Raw genomic sequence first — 6,000 nt, 5'->3', positions numbered from 1 at the left:
ATGTAAGGATTGGCACAATTTGTTAAGATTTTGAGGAGTTTGAGAAACTAACCTTAAGCATAAAATAAAATTTACTATCAGTAACTTCATAGCACCGCCCAGCAGTATATAAACTCCGTCATGCTAGCTAGTACGCAGTACCAGTTATTCTAAGCGACTGTAAAAAGTCAGCACAACGAAAACAAACTACAACTAAACCTGGTTTATATCTGACACAGATAGACAGCAGGTCATAACTTCTTACCTGAAGTTCAGTTCCTCTGCCACTATGACCGGCGGCCGCCTCGGGTCTCTCCTCCTCTTGCCTCCCCTTTCCCTTATCCACCTGCTGGCCTCCACCACTTGCTGATGTTGCTAAATCTGTGGAAGCTCTGCCATAGCTACCGCCAAACAATTCAGTTATTTTTACACATTTGGCAGCGTCTGCCTGAAGGGCTTGTTTCTTTTTGGCCCTAATTTTTTCTGCACCTCCTTTCCTTTTTTTGTTCTCCATTTTCTTTAGTTCCTCTATAAGATTGCTAAACAAGGGGGAGGGTGCATCCGACCTCCTCGGCTGTAATTGGTCCAGCCCGGAGTCGATCATGACCAATTGGCCAATCCAACACCTTTCATTATTTATACCCTTCCAAAAAAAAAAAAAAAATCGATCGGCCCATAAAAACAAAAAATCGCAAATGCCCGGTATGCCCGATGGCCAGTCCAGCTATGATCCCAGGTCTTTCTGTAGCTCTCCACATGTGGTCCTTGGCTCTTGTACAACTATTCTGATAATTCTTTTTCCTGTTCTGCTTGTAATCTTGCAGGGAACACCTGGCTGTGACCCGATTTATGGTAAAATAATAATTATAATAAAATAATTAAAATAATTATTAGTTTAGAAATTCTTCTATAACCAGTGCTATTGGTACTTTTTGCAACAATACGGCCACAATCGTGCTGCAGAAGCTCTTTGGTTTTACCCATGAGATATTTGTGTGACACCTTGGTAATGAGACATCATTTTCCAGGCTTTATCAGTTGGGACTGAACCAGCTGATATGAATTTGCACTATGTGACAGCATTGCTTGGATCATTGATGATAACTGGTGATGTGTTCAATACTTACTTTACCTGCTGTTTAGTGTTTAACAGCAGGTAAAGTAAGTAAACACACACACACACACACACACACACTTCTATATACTTTAGGTGTAACAACTGGATATTAGAATTAGGCTGTTGCCTTCCTTTGAGCTCAACAGTCACCTTTTGAACCATTTTTAAATAGAACAATTGATATTTTGTCTTTAACAGATCACTCTATGTAAGCTGGTTTTATGCTTAAATCCCAGCAGATAAGCAGCTTCTGAAACCTTCAGCCCTGTAGTACCGCAGCATGGCGTGATTAAAGTCATTTAAGTCACACTACTTTCTCATTTTCATGCCTGGTTTGAAAAGGTTAGGTTTGACAGTGTCTACATGCTTAAAGCATGTGGCTAATTACACGCCGTATGCGTAACAGTAAGCACACGTACTCCAAGTCCCATGATGCATCTGGGCAGAAAACAGGCACAGACACACCCCGCATATCCGTGTTGGTTCTGCTTGATGTGACATCGTGCTTCTTCGCCCGCAGGCTACACAAACTGCTGTGGCACAATATTGAACGGCTTGTGTTGGAGACGCGGTGTTGTCCTACCAAACAAAGAGCACGGTACGTTTCCTTTCTCTGGGAACTCTACAGATACTCTTTATTAGTTTCCGTTATCAGTTTGATAACGTTAGCCTATGTGGAGAGCAAAGGTTGACTCAAACTGATACGGTGTGTGCCAACAAGGCGAGAGAACGGGTTCACTGTCAAACAGCCTGAACGGGACTCTCGGTTTTTGGTAAGTTAATGAAAGTTCATTTCAGCTGAAAGCATCAGAGTGAATCAGCATCAAAGTGTTTCATGATATGCTTGCCTTTTGCAAACGGCTGTAACACGGCAGCGTGTTCAAGCTGGTATTAAACTGCCAGTGATGCTTCACAACAAGATACAAGTTTTGATTTTTGAGTAAGTTTTTGTCTAAATTCCTACAACTGGTTACTTTTAGTGAATCATACAAAACTTCATCACCAGAAAATTACTTACCCGGATATTTGACAATCAACAACTCAAGTTTTAATTGTCCAAGAAAAGCCTGCAGTCGTTTTAAAAAGCAAAAGGTGTCCTGATTACCTTTGACACGAAACCTACTTCCTAACCTTTGTCCAATCGGGACAACAGTTTTCAGAGTTTTGAGGTTTTGACCGTTCAAAGAGGAAGTGGTTGTTGCCTTGCGGTTTGGTGCTGTCTGCAAATTCTGTCTCAGGAGGTTTTTGCGAAGGGTGATTTCAGTTTTGTGGCATATATTAAAAAAAAGTACACACATATAGAAAAGTGTACACACATTTAGAAAAGTGTACACACATATAGAAAAGTACACACTTTGAGTTCTCAGGTTTTTCTCATTTAGTCATTATAGAAAAATAATCGGGTCCCTGCCAGCTTCTGAAAGTAAAGTAATACAACCTCTGATGAGCAGCACATGTTGTATTATACAGTGTCATTATTTAACACGGTCGTTGATTCGACAGCTGTTAGCTGTCCTTAGCAGCAACACATTGAAGTAAAGATTTTCTGAATGGCTGTCAGTCTGGCATCATTGTCAGTTTTTAAACAGCGTTGCTTTACTTTGAGGTTTGCTGCCAGTTGTTCATGTACAGCTCTTGCTCTGGTCCACTACAACATTTCAGTCGAGGTCTGGACTTTGACTGGGCCATTGCAGCTCATTGATTCTTCAGCCCTTCTTGTTGCAGGTGTGTTTGGCTCTTTATCATGTTGCATGGCCCATTTGCAGCCAGCCTCTAGATTTTAAACAGATAGCCTCACATTTGACTGTAGGAAACTAAGATAGGAAATGCATTACAATTAGGGCTGGGCTATATCATACCGTTCACGGTAATACCGGTGTAATGTTGGGCAACGATAGGAAAATGATTGCGATAGAATATGGGTAAAACGCGCATGCGCAGTGCCTTTGTTTTCATACGCACATGGCGGCGATGCTGAATGAGAAGAGCGAAAGCGGATCGTTGAGTGAAACAGATGAAGCAGAACTGGTTTGTAAAATGCTGCAGCTTCACTGGTGTGGAACTGGTTTAGCTTTCGTCCGTCAGATACACAACAAAGCACTATTTTTGGTAGCGCATGCTAGCGGGCCGTCGTTATCACCGTGTTGTTTGGAAAATACGGCACACTTAAAATCAATCCTTTGATTTTTCTGAAAGTCGACAGAGCCCCTTATAATCCCGTGAGCCTGATGTATGAACTCTGGTTGTGTTTACTGACCTCGAAACGAGTTTATGTGGCGCTCGAAAATCTGTCAAATGTTTCAGTACGACTTTGCTAAGCTACGAAGCCGCACCGCTTGATGGATGCCAATATCTAAAAGTCTGTGACATAACAGCTTATGATGTACTGTGTCAAATGCTTTTGACAAATCTATAAAAAGTGCCACACAGTAAAAGCTTCCACAAAGTCATTTAAAACTTTAATCGAAGCTGTGACAGTGCTATGTTGCTTTCTGAAACCAGACTGATCGGGGGAGAGAATATTATCCAAATATTTCTGTCATTCACCAGTTTCTCAGGTGCTTTAGCTAGGATGCAAAGTTTAGAAATGGGTCGATAGTTATTAATAAGTGGGATCACAATCTTTAAGTGAAGGTAGTACAAAAGCTCATCGCTATATAAGGGACAGTATTAGTTTGACTGGAAAGATTAAAAATATGTGACACTGGTCGGGCTCTAAGGCCTGCACCAAGGTGTTGTAGCTGTTGTTGGCTATTACAGCCAAGAAACTGAGCACCGCACAGATTTAAAGTTAAAATTTCAAATTGTTTCGAAAAAGATTTAGAAAGCCTCATTCGCACTGAAAAACTACATTTAACATACATTGCTACTACACCACCTTTTCTTGCACGATGAACACCATATCTATCTTGGCAGGTAGGCATTAACATGTAAAATATGTAACCCAGGCATGTTTTTAAAACTACTCAGGTGGGCCAGGATTAGGCTGAATGCCAGACATGAAAAGAAGCATGGCAACTAAACATTTCTGTGTATAACAGTTCATAGGGCTGCACTGCAACAGGTGTTGGTAATGCAGCAGTTTCAAAAGAGCAGACATCAAGGGCCCAAAGGCAGCACAGCCAGAGATGAGTCCACCGTCAGAGGCCATAAGAAGATCATTTGTAACCTTCACTAAAGCTGTTTCTGTGCTGTGATGAGCTCTGAAACCTGACTGAAACTCTTCAAATAAACCATTCCTCTGCAGATGATCTGTTAGCTGTTTGACAACTACTCTTTCAAGGATGTTTGATATGAAAGGAAGGTTGGAGATTGGCCTATAATTAGCTAAGACTGCTGGGTCTAGAGATGCTTTTTAAGTAAAGGTTTAACCACAGCCAGCTTGAAGGCCTGTGGTACATAGCTGATTATTAGAGATAGGTTGATCATATTTAAGATCGAAGCATTAATTAATGGCAGGACTTCTTTGAGCAGTTTTGTAGGAATGGGGTCTAAAAGACACGTTGATGGTTTGGAGGAAGTAATTATTGAAGTTAACTCAATTTCCTTCAGGGCCAACCTTCAGGATCAATAAAGTTTTATTGAATTGATTGAACTCAGAAAGATCAATTAGAGAAAAAGAGTCTAACTTAACATCAATGGTACTAAGAGTAGCTGTAGATAATATTACATCTGTGGGATGATTACTGGTAATTTTTTCTCTAATGATAAAAATTTTATTTGTGAAGAAGTTCATTAAGTCATTACTAGTTAACGTTAAAGGGATGGTTGGCTCAACAGAGCTCTGACTGTTTGTCAGCCTGGCTACAGTGCTGAAGAGAAACCTGGGGTTGTTCTTATTTTCTTCAATCAGTGATGAATAGTAAGATGTTCTGGCTTTGCGGAGGGCTTTCTTATAAAGCAGCAAACTATTTCTCCAGGCTAAATGATGATCCTCTAAATTTGTGACACGCCATTTCCTCTCCAGCTTACGAGTCATCTGCTTTAGGCTACGTGTTTGAGAATTATACCACGGAGTCAGGTACTTCTGATTAGAGACCTTAGTTTTCACTGGAGCTACAGTATCCAGAGTCGTACGTAGTGAGGAGGTGAAATTATTAACAAGATAATCGACCTCTGTTGGGGTAGCGTTCAGATAGCTGCTCTGCTCTGTGTTGGTACAGGGCATTGAAGATGATAACAGTGGGTGGATTATATTCTTAAACTTAGTTACAGTGCTTTCAGAAAGACATCTACTGTGATAAAATCTACTCTCCACCGCTGTGTAATCAATTACTGTAAATGTAAATGTTATCAGGAAATGATCAGACAGGAGAGGGTTTTCAGGAAACACTGTTAAATGTTCAGTTTCTATGCCATATGTTAAAACAAGATCTAGAGTGTGATTAAAGTGGTGGGTGGGTTCTTTTACATTTTGAGAGAAGCCAGTTGAGTCTAATAACAGATTAAATTTCTTGTTAAGACACTTATTTTCAGGATCTACATCAGGGGTCCCCAATCTCAGTCCACGAGGGCCGGTGTCCCTGCAGGTTTTAGATGTGTCCTTGATCCATCACAGCTGATTTAAATGGATGAATGACCTCCTCAACGTGTCTTGAAGTTCTCCAGAGGCCTGGTAATGAGCTAATCATGTGATTCAGGTGTGTTGACCCAGGGTGAGATCTAAAACCTGCAGGGACACCGGCCCTCGTGGACTGGGATTGGGGACCCCTGATCTACATGGATGTTGAAATCACCCACAATAACTGAGCATTAAACCAGATTAAAAAGAAAGAATTCTGATAAAGCCTGAGTAAGGCCCAGTTGGATGACGGGCAGCAACAAAAAAAACGTAGTGTGCATATACTTTCTCCTGGCTGTGTTTGACATCATTATTTAGGGCTGTGCTGATACTATGGTATGGT

General features: G+C 40.9%; 1 protein-coding gene across 4 annotated transcripts in view; it reads left to right on the top strand.

The window, feature by feature from the left end:
- Positions 1-1,544: 1,544 nt before the first annotated feature.
- Positions 1,545-6,000, top strand: part of LOC146366451 (epidermal retinol dehydrogenase 2-like) — a 28,514-nt gene continuing 24,058 nt past the window's right edge. Inside the window, exon 1 of one of the 4 annotated variants that reach the window (XM_084912717.1) lies at positions 1,545-1,694. The gene's annotated coding sequence lies outside the window, so the exon portion shown is untranslated. The other 3 variants (XM_084912714.1, XM_084912716.1, XM_084912715.1) reach the window with 3 other exon arrangements.

Source organism: Perissodus microlepis, chromosome 18 (genome assembly GCF_051167445.1).
Source record: "Perissodus microlepis isolate ML-2025 ecotype Zambia chromosome 18, ASM5116744v1, whole genome shotgun sequence".
In the NCBI taxonomy this organism is placed as follows: Eukaryota; Metazoa; Chordata; class Actinopteri; order Cichliformes; family Cichlidae; genus Perissodus; species Perissodus microlepis.
The sequence above is the reverse complement of the archived record's forward strand: the minus strand, read 5'-3'. Positions and strand labels throughout refer to the sequence as shown.